Raw genomic sequence first — 19834 nt, 5'->3', positions numbered from 1 at the left:
TAGTTGGAGGCTTCTACAGTCCTTCACTAGGTTTCCAGCTATCTTTTTTTTGGAGTAGAGTTTTTCCCATTGGGTTTTCTCTATTTCTCCATTTCATATAGATTTTGTTGTGATTGGGTATCTCATCAGTTCTTTTTGTTGAGACCCAAGTTTGCATTCAGCATTGTATTGTAGTTTCGTTGCTCTTTCTGCATTGTTTGTGACTGCAGTGTTGCTCATCTTAAGGGGGGTTGTTAGAGAAAAAGGTTAATTTAATTTCATTTATTAAATTACCTTTTCTCCCTTCTTAATATTTCAATTTATGCATTTTTTTCTTTCTATATTTAATTATTAATTAGTAATTATTAAATAGCTTTCACCTTTAGGTTACCCTTTCTAACTTATTAGGTTACCCTTTTCAAGTTTCGATCTCCTTTTATATGGATTGATATCTTTGTAATCTTTAATCTTTTCTTCATCTAAATATACAATTTGCATGTTTTCAGAGCAAACCCTTGCCTCTTCTTTTATTTTTCTTCTCTGTGATAGGCTTTCTACACATAGGTATTCAAGGGCTTCATGGATTTGATTTACATATCTTCTCAAATCCTACAATACCATTTGACTCATTCTTGATGATGTCCCAATCTTGTCTGATGCAAAATGTGTCTTACACCATTCAACAACATAATGTGCATTATTTATTTGAAAAACCCCTTATAATTCATTTGATACTTTCATAGAGCACATTTGATGCAAGCTCCAGCACCATCATGTTCACCTTTTCCATGCCCGCTCTCAAAGAAACTCCATATGTGTTATATATTTTTATTACGATGATATCTACATAATGTGTAAAATGGTCTAGATGATTTGAATTGTGTGGCACATCCATTAGACCAAACATAATGTTTATCAATATTTATGTCTCTTTCTTTCAAATAAGAAAACAAATTATTGAACCAATGCTCTACATGGTGAATGTCATATTCTTTATCATTACTTATATAAAAATGATATTCCTTTTTAATGATGTGTGCTTCAAGTGTACTCTGAACACCATCCAAATCTAATTGTGCATTTCTATAGAAAATATGTACCATAATAGTGACCTACTTAGGAAAAAAATAGTCCGATTGAATTTCTTTGTGATGAACAAAAGAATAGTTTTTTGAAAAATCAACGAATGATAGAATAGTTCCAAGCGGAAAATTATCTCTCAAAGTTTGAAATTGTTGTGCTTGCAACCTTGCAAAAAAATGTGTGACGAATATAAGGTTGAATCAAATTCTTAAATCTATCCATAAATGTTACAATAGGTAACTCCTCTTCACCATATTCTAACATTTTTGTCTCTTTCCCCAACTTTGTTCCATTCTTTACATACTTGTAACTTTTTCAATTTACCTTTTTTGTTACATCAATATTTTCAATTTTCAAATGAAAAAAAGCCAATTCACCACATGTTTCACATATTCCTTTTATGAAATTTATTTGACCAACTGGACCATCTATTTTGTCACATAAAATAGATGATATAAACTCACTCTGCCTACTAGGAGGAGCAACACGAAAACCATGTGCCTTCTACAAACTTTCAAAATACCTAATAGTGGAGATCAAATTCAATATGATAATGAAAATAACAAGTTTCAAACACTTTGTTTGACCTCATGAAGTATTGTTTCAATCTTTCGAACAACATTTGCCTAATTTTTATATTAGGATGTTCACTACAACATGACACATATAACTCATGTTGTGTTGTATCCAACCAATATTTTGTATGATGTTCATATTGACTAGATGCAATCCTATGTATAATAACATCTCTACTATTTCATGAAGGATGAGTGTTATCAATCCAAAATGACATGACTACATTTTTAATTCCCTCATCAATCCTATCAAAATAAGGTTCTCCACACATAATTGCCCAATTTCTTTCCATAGTACTATCATCCAAAATTAATCTTCTCTTAACATATTCTCTCAATGTTTTCCTACTAAACCCATTTCAGACAAAATTGAAGATTTTTGTCTATTTTGAGTCATATTCTTATTTAAAATAGACATAAACATCACTTTTCTTGCCATGGATTGATCTTTAGTTCGAGACCACTTTCTTAAAACTTGTTTAACATTTTCAATCATATCAGTTTGCATGATAGAAAATTTTCTCTTCTTTGATGTTGTGTCTACACCTAACAATTTCAACGTCCCTTGCAACTTCTTTTGTGTAAGAAAAAGTGAAAGCAACTGAGATTGTTCAAGTATTTCAATTTTATCAAATTTAGTCATTATTTCTCTTATCATCATATGCATTGATCTTTTGGTAGACATTCTTAAGGGTTGAAAAGTAGTTGCAAGTGTTCTCAATTTATCCACATCCATTGTAAGTAAATGATCTAAATTTTTATGAGAAATTCCATTCTTTATAGTTTGAGCAATATTTATAAGTTCATCCATACCAGTAGGAACACCTGATCCTAATCCTTCTCTGACTTTCGTTACTTGAATTTCTATAGGGAGTAATCTTGAGCCTTCTCCAACATTCATTTTTTGAGATTTTGTAGGGAGCGATTTTGGCCCTTCTCTAACTTGAACCGTTACTTGAACTTCTGTAGGGAGTGATCTTGAACCTTCTTCAACATTCATTGTTTGAGATTCTGTAGGGAGTGATCTTGACCCTTCTCCCATATGTGCTTCTTCTACTTGTGTTGAGCCTCCTTCAACATTTTCTTCACCTTCACCTTGTTGACTGTGTGCAACACATTTATAAATGAATCAAATTAGACAAAAAATAAGATTGATACATAATTAGATTCAAGACCATGAAAATAAATTTTATATATATATATATATATATATATATATATTACATACCTTGTTTATCTCTATGATAGTGTGCCAAAGTTTTTTGAAGATTTATTTGTTTCACTTCATCAGATCTGTTCCTTACATGTTTTCTTTGTCTTCCTTTCTTGTTTCCCATCAAAAAATCAAAAAATTACCTTTGCCTTCAAAAATTCATATTTTCTTTATAAATTTGCCTTCACTTTCAAACATCTATCTTTAATTTGAATTTTTTTTTTTTAAAAATTATATGGTTTAATTAGGTGTTCGGGTGAACATGTGTTCATGTGAACATAATATAAATGTTCACGCGAACACTATGTTGATGTGAACATAGTTTTTTGACAAAAAAACTATGTTATTTTTCAAAAAAAATAAAAATTGGTCTTTTGACCCTCAAAACTAGGATCAAATGATCTCCTACTATAAATCTAAAAATGTCAAATTGTGTTGCTCAGAGCAAGCTTTGCAACGACTATAATTTTAATACATATTATATTCATTAAGACTTTTAAATACGAGTTTAACTCATTGTAGGTTGACTAATGATTGAACATCAACTGACTTCGACACTTTGGGAAAAAATGTAAATTAGGTCATTTTTCTTTTGAAAAATATCTAGGAAATAGGTTATTGAGTTAACTTTCTATTGAAAAGAGAAAATTTGATTTATGATATATTGAGTTCAAGTTATGCTTGTCAAAATGAACATATGTCTGAATTACGATTGATGTCACTTCAAAGCTTCATAAACTATACAATATTTGACCAAATTGAATCAAACCAAATGGATCCTCTAGATATTGATGTTACAAATCCAACATCAAAAGAATCACCTCATTATCATTTGCAGAAAATAAGTTATGCTTGTCAAATAGATTGTCACTCTTTAAAAATATTGATTTTTCATATGTACCACTTTTCAGGGGAGAAGAATTTTTTTGACTTAAGTAATTTTTTTTTAAAATAAAAAAATATGGTTAAAAAGTAGGAACAAAGTACTAGAAATCACTAGTTTACATCATCTTCAAATTATTCATAGTTTTAGTGATATAGTCACTCGAATGTGAGGGTTGTTTCAAAAATGTTGGTTTTTGTGTCAAAATTGGCCAAAAAGTGGCACCCACTATTGTGTCAACTTACTGTTCTTCTAATAATAGCTGTGGAAAAATGGGTAAAATTCACATTCATGACCATACGGTGACTAGTTGAAAATAGCTATAAGACCATTGGTGCAATTCAATATTTCGTATTTTAATGGTAATGAAAATAAACTATTATTCTTTTATGATTAATAAAACTCCTCTATATGATAATTGTTTGATATTTGAAATTACTTTTGGAAGACTCCAATAATTCAATGTTAGAATTCAAGAATTCAAGCAAAAAAGGAGCAATAGTATGCCAGGTCTATATATCTCTATCGATGTAATTATTGCACCTCCTTTTTGTGCAAATGCTTGTAGTTATCTTAAATTAGCAAATAATCACATTGTATGATTTATTAGTTTAAAATTATTAAATTTTATGAATAATATCTTTTAATTTTAGTGATATTTGAGATTCTAAGTTCTGTTTATTTAGGTCTTGTTGAGTTTTTCACTTTTATTTTCTAATTGATTGAAAATGTTTTAGATTTAATGATATATATATTGAAATTATTTATGAATAGTTCTAGAAAGCTATTCACAATGTAACAGAAAGAAATCTCCTAACTTATGAACAAATGATAAACAAATCCTACTTTGTAGAGGCCAATGAATCATACTAATAACACACATATGGAAAGAAACATGGTAGGTGAATGAAGCTCTTGGTGAAATAATTCAAATTGTTGAAGTCCTTGTACCAACCCACCCAACATTATGAAGTATGTTGCTACAAGAATTAAAAATCATGACAAGCCACCTTGGGACCTAGATGACCCCAAAGTTTCATTTATTGTCCTTGTGTAACTAGGTAGTCAATGGTAAATACATAAATCTCATGGGATGACACTACAAAAAATGACAATCGACATTGTCAAAATGGATAACCAATGCTTTACATTCACAAACATATCTAGAATTAAATCAAAAAAATGAAAACCTCATTTCTAATTGTTTAGTATTCAATAACACATGTATAATATATCTCTCTATGAGCCTAACTCTTGCACCTTCTCTAGTATAAATGCTAATTATATAAATTTGTTAACTTCTCTCTATTGTAACCTCATATTAAGAAAACATGGAAACCAATTTTTTTAAGAAATTAAATGCTACAATAAAATTGGCTTTCATTGTAAGAAACCTCTAAACTTAAATATATTATCTCTTGCCAAATGAAGATTCATTTTGAAAGGGTACAATCATGGACCAATTTAATTAAGCGTATAGGCTTATCCTATGGAGCGAACACTCCAAAATAAATGCATTTATTGTCTCACGCATAGTCACTTGTCTCACACATAAATTAGACTACTAGCACATTTCCCCTCACCATCGCATTTCCCTTCCATTTAAAAACAATTGTTTAAGGATGCAAGCAATCAGTGCATTTGGATAATTTGTGGTGGAAGAAGTCAAGCATCAAATTTATTTTTAAGCCAATAGACTTTTCCTTTGGAGGGAACTTCCTAGCTTAATGAAGTAGTAGAGCTCGCAAATTTGATCTCATGTGAGCCTTTTTCAATGAAATTGCAATCACTTAAAAACTTTAAAAGCACATAGTCAAAATATATAATTTATTAAAAACTTTTACTAAAAATATTTTATAAAATGTTATGCATTAAAAAGTAAATTTTGTTAAAGGCATGTTAGTTTGGTATTTGGCTAACTAATGTTATTTGAATCTAGAAGCAAGTTTCATTAAAAATATTATTTTGTTTATTATGATTGTTAAAAGATCACATTTTCTATTAAATTTGTAAATTATTTCTTTATAAAATAATAAATTTTTTTGAATTAATTTATTTTACATAAGAATTAATTAGTTTTTATTTATTTATTGTATTTGAACTCTCAAATGAATTTATCAAGTAGATTAAGTTAACTTGTCATGTTGCTTGATTAGAATTGAACTCTTAAATTAACTTGTCCATATATTTTTTCGTTTAAAATAAATTTACACATTTTTAGTAATATAGATAGTCTAATTTAACTAGTACATATATTAACCATAGCCTTGCCTATTTTATTTATTGAGTTATAATTGTCCATTGAGTTGTATGACCAAATGGTGCTCTCCAAAATATATGATATAACATATTCCTATCATATGGGAATAGTCGTGCAAGGAAAACATAATAGCCTACACTATTATGCACCAATAGAATAATTAAGATTTGATAAATTATGTATTATAAATAAAAGAAATAACTAGTACAAATAATATAATCAATATTGATTATATTATTTGGAATATCTCTAGAACCATTTATTTCTCTTGGAATTCATTATGAGAAGATGAATTACTCTAATTAATTATTTGATCTTTTGAGTGGAAACAAAAAAAAAAATTGATTCCTACCTATAGAGCATTTACTAAAATGCTCCAGTCAAGAAGATGTACATGAAAGGAAGTGTGACAACACCTAATGTTTAACTATACCACAATGAATTAGGTTGTATACAATGCTTCCTTCTACATGAAGCATGTTTGTAAAATGACACCTCAAAACAATTTTATAAGTGGTTAGTAATTTCTTATTGCGGCCTCTAGCTCCATACACTTTACACATTCTATAAATGCCATGTCATTTGATGTGTCTTGATTACATTCTTCCCATTTACAATATTACACACATATTTAATTTATGGAAACTTACTATTATACTTTCAAATTAAATACCTATGGATGCAACCTCCTATTAGTGCAAGTGCTAACTTCCTATTGGTGCAAGTGCTAGTTAATATTAACTTTCCTATATACATCCTATGGCTAAATATATCAATTAAATATTCCTAATGACAAAATAGCCAAATTCTCCACCAATTGCTTTGAAGCGAGGTGAAAGGTATACTCAACGCTCTGACGGACCTGAAATGAAAATGCAATAACCAAAAAATAATTGGCTTTGTGTGGGGCTATTTTCTGGCTGCATAAGAAATTTGAGGGCTATTTCAGTTGAGAAGAAATCCGAGGGTTTGTAGGGTTTACTTCAGCTGAGAAGAAATTTGTGAGCGTAGATTATCCAACATCACCATGAAAGGCAGACACCCAATCTTGAAACAGGTAACAAATATTACCCACTCATTTTCTTTCTTCCTACGCCCTCTATCTTTCTCTGCATACTGCCACAACTCTCTCCGTACGGACATGTCTCCAGCCTCCAATGTTGTACAGCTCAGTAAATCTATTAAGGCCCTCTGTATATCAGGCAACACAAACAACGCGTGGGAACTCTTGCATTCAGCCATTAATAAACGCCTTCCTCTCGATGTTGTATCTTTCACTACCCTTTTCGACGGTCTTGGCAATGATGGCGACCTCCACAGGATTATTCTTCTCCTCTCTGAAATGGAAGAGATGGGCATCCATTCCAATGTCGACACTTACAACACCCTTATAAAGGCTTTGTGTAGATGGGGTAAAATTAGGGAAGCGCATATTACTCTTGGACAAAATGAGGAGTAGCCATTTTTTTCCTGATATTGTTACCTACAACAGCCTAATTGATAGTCTATGCAAGAAACGTAGAATAGATGAATCTTTAGTATTGGTAGCTCAAATGATAGAAGATGGTTTGGAACCAGATGTTACATACAACTCTCTGATAGCTGGTTTATGTCAGAGTAATAGGGTAAGAGAGGCACTCACTCTTTTTTGTCAAATGGAAGACAGAGGATGTCGTCCTGATGTGGTAACATACAATACTCTGATACGTGCATTCTTTAGGACAAGAAACGTCAAAATGGCATTTCATATGTTGGACAAAATGGGAACAAATAGTACAAAAACTGATCAAGTGACATGCAACACAATCATTGATGGTCTGTGTAAAGCAGACAATCTTGCTAGTGCACATTTACTCATGAATAAGATACTTGATGAAGGCATGGCTCCTAATGTAATAGCTTTTAGCTCTTTGATTAATGGTTATTGTAAAATTGGCAAAATGGACGATGCTTTTAAGCTTTTTAAAAGTATGGAAATAATTGGTATTTCTCCAAATGTTGTAACTTATAGCTCTCTGATTGATGATTATTGCAAAATTGGTGAAATGGATGAAGCTTTCAAGCTTGTCAAAAGTGTGGAAACGATTGGTATTATTCCAGATGCTGTAACCTATAGCTCTCTGATTAATGGTTATTGTAAAATTGGTAAATTGGATGAGGCTTTCAAGCTTTTTAAAAGTATGAAAATAATTGGTATTACTCCAAATGTTGTTAACCTATACCGTGTTAATTGACACATTATGGAAAGAAGGTAAAATTGATATTGCTTTGTCACTGTTAGATGAAATGAAAGCAAAAGGTTTGGTGCCAAATGAGACTACATACAACTCATTATTTAGATGCTGTCCGCAAAAGACGTGACTTGGAGAATACGTTTTTTTGATAGATCAACGGACTGTTAGACACTCTGCTCACTAATTGGTGTTGCTCACATGGCTGTTCTCAAAGGACTCTTTAGACACTCTGCTCACTAATTGGTGCTACTCACATAGAAAAATTAAAAGACATCAAGGAAATGATAATGCTTCTATTATGAACTCGAGAGTGACAAATTGTTGAAGTCACTTTGTATGAAGAAACTTGCTTTTGGTCAAGGACTGAAATGGTGGACTGTTGTTTTCTATGCTTAAAGATTTTCAGTGGTTCTACTGACATGAAAGTTTAGTATACTTATACATGACTGTTACAGCTAGTTTGGTATTTGGATCATAGTTTGTAACTGGGCATATCTATGCAGATTCTGGACATTCATAATCAAACAAGAAATTGAATCGAATCCAAAAAATGAGTACTGACAAAGTGACTGTCCAGATCTCAATAATTCTCAATTGCACTCATTCTTTTACGCTACAATTAAATCAGTCTGCATTTTCCAATTCTGCATGCATACTTGCAGTCTAGATGATTCTATAAAACTTGACATAATTCTCCTGAGTACTGTCTCATTCCTTACCAGCTACACCAATCACTGTTCTCGTCCTTAGTAGTCACAGCCTGCATTCTATTTATTTAGTTACTGCTGGAAGAAATCATGCTTTGACCTTTGACATTGAACAACTTTGTAGCCTGAGCTCTGGGGGTCAAAATCATGTTTTTTTGTTTTGGGAACTCTGAAAATAAATTGTATCAAACAAATAGTCTGTTAATATTTGAGCGAGGCCTAAAGCATGATATCATATTTAAAATAGGTTACCAGATAATCTATAATAAAGCCTATTTGAGGTATTATATTTTTATGACAAGAATTATTTTTATTAGAATTGATTTGGACATCTTTAACAACTTAAAAGCTGATCACAGTGGAAATTGCTCACTAATACACTGGAAATTCACTAATAACCTCACAACTGAGATCTGCAACGGGAAATTTCTACTACTTCTAACAGTTCGTGCATATTAGAAGAACGAAGAATGATCTTGTCAATTCCGATGCAAAACAGTTGACACCTAATTTTACCGTTGTTTATCATTTGAGGAAACGAGAACAACAAAACAATGCAAGTGATAAAATATGAAATGCCTGCCTGTATACAAATAAATCAAATTTTTACATTTGAAAAACAAATATAAAATGCATGCCTGCATACAAATAAATCCTGTATACAAATAAATCAATTTTTTACATTTGACAAGCAAGTATGAAATGCCTGTATACAAATAAAGCATATCCATTTAGTTCTTAAAACTGTATATTAACTATTAATTCAAAAAGTCATAAATGAGTTAGAAAACTATAGTATTATATTCGTAAATTGCTACATTCCATCTCCATTTTCTACTGCAATTGTCAGGGTTACAATTGAGGTGCAGATAATGCAAGCATTTTTATTTCTCTTGGAAATACGGGCGTAAGCCAAATATCATAAGTTTTCTTTTGTGATGGATTGTTGTGGAGAATGTAAGAGTACATCCCTTTGGAGACGCATAACAGATGAGTAGCATAGGTCCTTTGCATGTTTGAGATGGTTATTTGTCTACTTGATGAATCTGGTAAATTTTGCTTTTAATATGGTGCTTATTAAGAATATTATAGCTGAAGGAGGAGATGACGATCCAGGTTTTTACTAAAATATGTAGCATAACGGAAAAACATCCATTGAAGATTAAAGATTAAAAATCTTTACTAATATACAAGTAATTGGTTGCACTAGATTTGGAGTTTTTTTTAATGATACAACCAAGGTAAGAGTATAATGTATCCTTGCAGTTTTGACCAACTGTATGCTACCTTAATGTGGCTGATCATGAAATTTCATTTTGATGCTCAGAATCATGGGAAGATTGTAGCAACTATAAACAAATTGTAAATCCAAAGATTTTCTTATAAAAACGTGTTATTTTCTCAATCATGCATTGGGCTCTTCTCGTAGTAATAATTATTTAACCTTTGAAAGAATTATTACTTTATGCACATAAATGTGATTATGTAGGAAAATGTTGTGAATGGAATAAAATATAGAAAACATGATAAGCTCTGAATTGTTCGGTGGTAACCTTAATTTGTGCTTGTCTTGATGAACATCTTTGGGAGATTTGATAGATAATGTTCCTCGGAGTTTTCATCAATTCACACTTTTATCTTTGATACATAAGACATTTAGAGGTAGTGTAAGGTTCAGTACATATTATTACATAGCAAGTTGCTTAAAAAATTGAGATTATAAAATTGTAAAGTGAAGCCATCAAACATAAGTATGATAAGGCAATTCAAATTCTATAGAGAATTTGGATCATATGAAACATGATTGGTGAAGTGTATAAAAGTTCCAACCATGATGAATGTTCCAAAACACGATTTTATATATACTTTAAATATAAAAGGTCAAGATTAATACTTCTCAAGGTGCTTATTGCACCTTGCAATTTGATGAAAATAAGCACCTCGAGAAGTATTACTCTTGACATATTATATATGCATGCACACATGCTAGTAAGAGTTGTGACACAACATATAAGACATTTTATGATTTTTAATTCTTAGTTTTTAATTTTAATTTTGGGCGTTAATTATTTTAGGTGTAACTTCAAGGCATTTTATGACTTTTAAATTTGTTAAGGTTAGTGTTAAATGATTAAGTGATGGCATAATCTATAGACTTAATATGAATTTTAATTTTCTCAAGGTTAATGTTAGAGTTATGGTTGCATTTAGGGTTACTATAACAATTATGTTTACTATTTTACCTATGGTAAATGGCAAGGTTATGATTATTATTAGTTATGGTTATGGTTTAACATTAGAAATATCATTAATATCACATGTAACTTTAGCAATTTATGTAGGGTCAATTATAGGGACATAGTAATAGCTGTTTTAAATAGTTACCATATTTTTTATTAATGTAAAAACAAGTTTTGAAGGGACCCATAACCCTTTACAACTTTTAGAGCATACAGATATTCAACAAAAGCCCCAACATACACAACATTGCAATCTAAGACAAGCCAAAGGAATAGTGAAAATGACAACACTTTTCAAGACTTAAAGAAATTGGCATGAAAGAGGAAAAAAACATAAAGTCCAATCTACCCCATGGATTTGAAACTAAGAACACACATCTTAAATAGAACAAGGGAAAACGATACTAGTATTATATGAACAGCTACAAGTATAATTACCCATAGTATTAAGATTAGTGTCTACGTTTATGTTACCTTTACGTTTGCTATTAGGGTTAGTGATACATTTGACTATTAAGGTTACTCATATTATTATTGATAATGACAAAAATTAGATTTTGTGTTAGCATTAAAGTCAAGGTGGGGTCAAAGTTAGGGGTAGGATGAGATTAAGGGAGTGGTTTGGGATAAGATGTTATGTTTACAATTAGGTGGTGTATCGTATAACATCAATGGTAAAGATCAACATAAGGAGTTAGGGTGGCTAGAGTTAGTAATTGAATGTATCAGAGGTGTTGAACAAAGACCCCATGACATGATTGCTTCTTTTAACAAAGAGACCAATACCTTGAAAGAAGATTTGGGTATCAGGGGTCAAATGGAAAATGGTGATTTAGATGTCTTGATCTTGAGCAATGTCATTCCATCCTTCAACGAATACCAGGGACTCTTGGGTCATAAGGTACATGTGGTGGAGAAGCTTTTGTCAAAAATACAAGGAGCCTTATAAGGCTATTAGGCTATAGAAATGGAGAACATGAGCGATCTGAGACAAATGGGATGTAACACCCTGCTCGGGAAACCCAAGAGAAATAAACCTAACATGTTACAATGTTTACTGAACAATTTTTTTTTTTAAGTTTAAACAACATCAAAGTAATAATAATGTGGAAGAAATATATATACACACACACACACATCAAGAACACATAATCAATTACAAAAATAGTTTCAATTCCTCAAGGGTTCCTTCACGTTGAGTTACGTTAAGAAGTTTATATTAATTAGTTTAAGTCTCAAGTACAATGTCTCATGATCATAAAGAAATAATAGATACGTAATCACATAAGAAAATGCATAAGTATAACTAATACAATGAAAGTACATCCAATAAATAACATCCACTACACATGTCACAGGGTATGTGAGAATAGATACAATACATCATAATACATGATAGCATTATTACATCAACTGAAAAGAAGTCTTTGAGATAAGAAATAAGAATGATAAAGGTGCATCTCCTACAACAAACATCCAACAACTAGCAATATGAGGGGGACCCAAATGGTAAGAAGACACTACCTCCCAACCACGTGGTTACCTAATTAGGCTTCCACTCCCATTGTGCAGGGAAGATAATGAACGATCCACATATGGCTAATCAATCATAAAATATTCCTAGTCAAAGAATTCCTAATAGCCAAAACTACCTCAAATGTAACACATACCACTCAAGAAGATAAGATAATCCAAAAAGAAAGAACACTCAATCCAAAACCAACACCACATATTCTAATGAGAAAAATAAGGGAAATTATAGAGAGGGGAGAGAAATAAGGAGGAGAATAAAGGAGAGATTATAAGAGAGGGAAAGAGGGAAATGGAGAAAGGAGAAAGGATTTAAGGTTTAAAGATTATGGTTATAGGGTTTCAAATTATCTACTAATATACATTTTAGACCTTAGGGTTGTGTGGTTTATAATGTTAGGATTAGGTAGGTTTTAGGGTTGAAGAGAAAGATAGAGAGATGACAAGAGGTAGGAAAGACGAAGGATGAAAAAGAGGGAGTGATTGTAAGAGGAGGGAAGAGAGAGATTAATATTTATAGATGTAACGCCCCACCAAGGGATCAAAAAGAATTAACCTAAAGTTTCACTAAGTTTGCTAAACATTTTTTTTTTTTTTTAAATAAGAATGTATAACATACACATCAACGCATAGTAGCGAAAGCAACAACATGTAATCATCGACAACATACATTGCAAGTTACATTTCCTAAGGATCCAAAGACGTTGAGTCACGTTTAAATTTAATTAATTCTAAGTCTAACAACTATCACATACATATGAAAGAATAATCAGAAAATCCCATGTCCATAATATACATTTGTTCTGAATGCCTCTTGGAAAATTAATTCAGAATGCTCAATCATCCTCTGTACAAGTCACAGGGTATGAAAGGCTTAAAAGAATATACATATGTAAAGATAAAGATACAACATCCTCAAATCCATGATACAAAGTACAGTAAAAAAATATATGAATCTATTCACCATACATGATACATCCATACATCCATAATGATAAAACATCTATCATAAAATCTAACCATCCATCATAATAATCCAAGAACATAGTGAAGATAAATGCCAATCACGAAAACTCCAGCCACGGTGACCATGGAACGGATCTCAATGGTAAGAGTAAAAGTACTACCACCCGACCGCGTGGAACCTAAATGGTCCACTCCCACCGCGCTGAGGAGATAGTCTCAAGTCCCAAATAGGATAACAAAACCTATAATCATAAATACTCTCTCTAAGTCCAGGAAATCCTATAAGTATGCTAACTCAAGGGTTCCTAAAAAGATCGACATCTAAAACCCAGAGGTACCACAAGACACGTAAGAAACCTAATATGCAAGCAGGAAAGTGTCATCGCAAAAGTCACGTAGAAGTTACCCGAGCAATCCCTTAGGAATCTCGGGTCCCTACTGATCTTGCGGCCACTAGTATCCTCTCATACTGACGAGGCATACTATGGAGTGTAACGTCGTAACCAAGCATCCTCTCTACCCCATCCTAGTCTGTACTAGAACTCATGGTATGGGAGAGAACATACAATTATCTTGTTAGGTTCATTTTCTCTCATTTAGTATAAATGTTTTCACTTATTAAACAACGACTTACAATGGGTTTCTCAAGGCAGCCTCTTAGGGCTCCGACCCCCATTGCAAGCCACTTCCCGACTCTACACATAGATAACCTACCCTAGGCTCATGAAATTACAAATCAAAGAATCATAATAAAATCACCACAGTCCTATACAAGCAACTGAAAAACATCATAAAAGATAAGCCACAAAATTACATCAGTTCTTCATGAGCAACAGATAAGCATCCAATAACAATCATATGATCACAACAGTTCTCTATCAGCAACTGAAGGCATCAATAATAAATCACAAAATCCAATGGTTCTCCAATGAGCAACCAGAAAGTATCCCAATAGTAAATTACAACACTGATCGAAGACTCCAAAATGGTTATCAAATATAACTGATCGAGACTCAAAAATGGTTAAGTCAGGTATCTCAAATACATACACTTTAGCTTCACACCAGGAAACTAGAAAGCAATAACAACCAGTAATCACAAACATGTCATAGAGCATATCAACACATCGCCAGGGTTGGTTTAAAAGATCAAGATCAAAACAACATAACATCACATTCACATAATCCCCGAACCTCTGGTAACAACCTAGGACTGGTCAATGCTAGGACAAAACCCAAAACACCCCATAATACAGATAACACATAGAAATATAGAATAGTCTCACAATTTGATTTAATCTTAATTATATAATGTTAATTCAAATGTACGGGTTTCTATTCTCGTTTCCAGTGTATAATTTAGGTACTTATGATTTACAATATATCCCTTAACCTATTCTTATATTATCCACTCTAGAATTATCAATTATTAATAATTAATATAATTACTAATAATTTCATTAATTAAAAATAAACTTATTTTAAATACATTATTATTTAAATAAACAATAATTTAAAAAAACTTTGTTAATACTTTCATTTAAATAATAATTAAGAATTATTAATAATCTTATTAATAATTTTATTTATTTAATAATAATTAACAATATCATTAAAAGATTTTTTCAATAAATATTATTAATTAAAATAATAATTAATAACAATTAATATTATTAAAAATAATAATAAAATATCAAAAAAAATAATAAAAACTTTATAACTTTAATATAGGCTGTCGGCCTTTTAAAGAGCTGGCACGGCAGGCCTGCGGCAGCCTGGCTGATGCAGTACCTGCGCCAGCAGACTGCCGGTGGTAGCCTTTACAGGTACGAGGGGGTGTGGGTACTCCCGCTCCCTTCCCTTATTAATATAAGCACAATTTTTTTTTTTTTTGTTAAGAAACTTTATGATATATTTTTTTTTCATCGTTTTTAAACAATTTTTCTTTTTCCCAATATATATATATATGTATATATATATATATATATATATATATATATATATATATATATATATATATATATATATATATACATATATATATATATATATATATATGTATATATATATATATATATATATATATATATATGTATATATATATATATATATATATATATTTATATTTATATTTAAATAAATGATTGAAATTTAAATGTGATAGAACGAACCACTCAGATTTCTAAATTAAAAATATTCTTTAAAAGAATATCGTATAAATTTGATATATATATATATCAAATTTCTTCTCTCTCATTTTAATAGAATTTTCCAATCAAGATTATCCTTTTCTTTCAAAAGCTCCCGCTAGTTTAATTTGTAAAAATCTATCATCTAGAATGAGGGTTTCAAATTGATTTATTCTTCCAAATTCATTATGTAGATGAAATATGATATAGTATCAACAGTGAAAATCAGACAATTCGGATTGATAATCCACAAGCACGAAGAAGACAAGATTATTGAATTGAATAATTCAACCCATGATCAAACACAAGACCCTACCTCAATCTGATGCTATTAAGAAATCTCCAAAAACTGTAAGAGAATTCGCTCCTCTTTAATAACCTTTTTCTGAAAATCTTCTTTAGAATTCGCCTTCTGAAATTTGCTTCCAAAAGTTGTCTCCCAAAATTCCTTGTCCTTTTTTGTGTCCCAATTCCTGTCTCTCCAAGAATGAACCCCCAACGTTGTGATAAACAAATTTTTTTCTCAAACTGGTGCGTTCACCCGAGAAGACTCTTTGCACAACTCAGTTAACTCCAATTAACCTTCCTTATCTTTTATTTTAATTTGCATTCGTCTTTTATGCACATTAAGTTGATTTATTAAATAAATTTATTTAAAATTCTACTTGACTTCTATTTTAAATTAATTTATTAGTTTAATCTCATGTGCACTTTATGAAATTAAAATAACATTATTAATTTCTATAATTTAATCTTTTAAATTTATTACTCAAATTTAAACTCATGCTTAGATCATGCGATCTAAGAACCTTTAATAAATTTAATGCCTTTCAACTTTTTAAATTTATTTTAGAAACTTAATTGATAACATATTTAATTAATTTAATTAACAATAATAATTAGCATTTATTTAAAAATGAACTCCAATTATATTATTATTAAATTAAATAAATATTATCCTGTTCTAGATTTATCTTTGAACTTTAATCTCCAAATTTAATTCTTTTATTTAATTAATTAATTAATTAAATATAAAGATATCATAATAATTCTCTATTAAATTAAATCATTAATTAATCTTTTTAATTAGACTTAATTAATAGAAAATACACCAAGGACTCATAAAGCAACATACGAAAACCCATCATAGAAAAATACATACCAAATCAAACAAAAGGGTTATAATCACGAAATTACATCATTTGATGCATTCTGAGGGTACTTAACTCAAATACTTGTCCTAATTATTAATTAGGACAATTGGCTAAAGGGTTTAGGAATTGGACTTAAGGGTTATCTCCCCTCTCTTACCATTGAGACAATGCGATAGGGTACACTCATCCTGGCAATTCAGGAAAGTCAATACCCGGTACCTGCAACCTGCATAAAAATCCATGCATGTACAAACACAATATTATAAGCTAAACAGACAATGGCAGGAAGTGGTGCATCGTGTAGATCCCGACTAGCAGGTGACTACGACTCCCTTCCTTAACCACATCAGAAATACCATACATAAATAAAAAAAACACGCACACCATACACATGCAGTATGAGATAAGTATCCATAAGAAACACATGGAATAATAAACCATCTAACTAAACATCATTGTTAACTGAAAATATTGAATAATCATCATACATGCATGAAATATAGAGTACCAAGTAATCTCATCATATAATAAACTGAGTGTAAAACAACATCTGATAATCTCTAAAATAATAATACTAATCATCAAACATAAATTGGCCTAAAAGAGTTTGGCAATGATATCAGAAATCTAGCTCGAAAATGTACACTAGGGGCAGGCACTACATCCACCCCCCCTAGACTTAGGCTTACTCCTGGAAGCCTATAAACAAATAGGGATATAAATCCCGTAATCTAGATGCATCCTCCCATGTAGCTGAAGAGTCATCAGTAGGGTCCCATTGGACCCTTACCTACTCTATGGTTTGACCCCTAAGGGTCAACTCCCGCTGCTCCAGAATACGAATTGGCTCCAAAGCCAGCTGCCCGTCCTCTACCTGCAATGCATTCCAATCAAGAATATGTACAACATCAAGGATATACTGTCTAAGTATTGAAACATGGAAAACATCGTGAATGCGAGCAAGGTTGGGCGGTAAAGCAAGACGATAGGCAACTGGACCAATCCTCTCAAGAATATCGAATGGTCCCACAAAGCGAGGTGCTAGCTTTGAGCCCTTTCCATAACGGATCGGACTCTTCCGTGGATGCACTCTCAAGAAAATCTTCTCTCCCACAACAAACTGCTTATCTGACCTATGTGCATCAGCATACTTCTTCTGCCTATTCTGTGCCATTGTCAAGTGCTCTCGGATACGCACCACCTGTTGCTCCATGTCACGAAGCATCTCTGGACCCAACAGGATGCGATCCTCAAGGCTATCCCAACTCAAAGGTGTACGAAAAGGGCATCCATATAAGGCTTGGAAAGGTGCCATGCCAATAGAACTGTGATACCCGTTGTTGTAAGCAAACTCCACTAGGTAGAGATAGTCCTCCCAATGAGTTTGCCAATCCATCACGTACATCCTCAACATATCTTGGAGAACCTGATTCACTCTCTCTATCTGCCCATCTGTCTCTGGGTGATATGTTGAACTGAAGTTCAACTGCGCTCCAAGATCATGCTGTAGTGATGTCCAAAATGCGGAAGTGAAAACATGATCCCTATCCAAAATGATCTTTCGAGGAATACCATGTAGTCTCACAATGTCACGCATGAAGACATTAGCTACAGAAGCTGCAGTGTAGGAAGACCTGATTGGTGCAAAATGTGCCACCTTAGTCAACCGATCAACGGTGACCATGATAGCATCATGACGACGAGGGGTCATAGGTAATCCTACTATGAAATCCATAGAGATGATATCCCACTTCCATGAAGGAATGAGATTCGGTTGCAAAAGTCCTGCCGGATGCTGGTGTTCTGCCTTGACCCTCTGACACTCAAGACATCTAGCCACAAAATCAGCAATGTCACGCTTCATTCTGGACCAATAGAATAAACGTCACAAATCTGCATGCATCTTCTTGACACCTGGATGTGCCGAGTAAGGTGCACGATGGGCCTCTGATAGGATCAATATGCGAAGCTCATCTAGTAGCGGCACATAGATCCTGCCTGAATGTCTCAAAAGGCCATCTGACTCTAGGACATAGCCTAAAAACTTACCCTCCAACAGTCTCCCTGAATTGATCTCACTGCACACCTCCAGATACCATGAATCAGTGGGGAGTGCCTGAAGTATCTGACACCTCAAATCGACACTAAGAGTCATAGATGATATCACATGTTTCATGCGACTCAAAGCGTCAGCTACAACATTCTCCTTCCCCTGGATATACTTTACCTCAAAGTCATACTCGCACAAAAACTCCATCCAACGCCTTTGCCTAGCATTCAGATTAGGTTGCATGAATATGTACTGAAGACTACGGTGATCGCTATGTAGTTCAAATATGTTTCCCAACAAGAAATGTCTCCATCTCACTAAGGCATGAACTACTGCTGCTAACTCAAGGTCATGTGTAGGATAATTCAACTCATGATCCTTGAGTTTGTGTGATTCATAAGCAATCACTTGACCATTCTGCATTAGAACTGCTCCAATACCCTCAAGGGAAGCATCTGTACACACCATGAAATCACCTTCTGGATCAGGTACTGCTAAGATCGGTGCACTAGTCAGAAGCTCCTTGAGTTTTTGAAATGCTTCTACATATTTATCTATCCAAAGAAACTTCTTTCCTTTCCTCTAAAGGGAGGTAATAGGGTGTGCTATTCTGGAGAAGTTTTGGACAAATCTACGATAATAACCAGCTAGACCCATGAAACTACGAATCTCTGACACAGTAGTGGGTGCAGGCCAATCTACTATTGCCTAGATCTTCACAGGGTCTACAGAGATACCTTCGCCTAAAATAACGTGTCCCAAATACTGTATC

At 32.4% G+C, this 19834-nt stretch overlaps 1 pseudogene; it reads left to right on the top strand.

Moving 5' to 3' along the window:
- Positions 1–6886: 6886 nt before the first annotated feature.
- LOC149563747 (uncharacterized) lies at positions 6887–8666 on the top strand (annotated as a pseudogene).
- The last annotated feature ends 11168 nt before the right edge of the window (positions 8667–19834 follow it).

Source organism: Cupressus sempervirens, chromosome 4 (assembly GCF_028749045.1).
Source record: "Cupressus sempervirens isolate cs-2001-9-10 chromosome 4, ASM2874904v1, whole genome shotgun sequence".
In the NCBI taxonomy this organism is placed as follows: Eukaryota; Viridiplantae; Streptophyta; class Pinopsida; order Cupressales; family Cupressaceae; genus Cupressus; species Cupressus sempervirens.
Note: the sequence above shows the minus strand (reverse complement) of the source record. Positions and strands in the feature narration are given on the sequence as shown.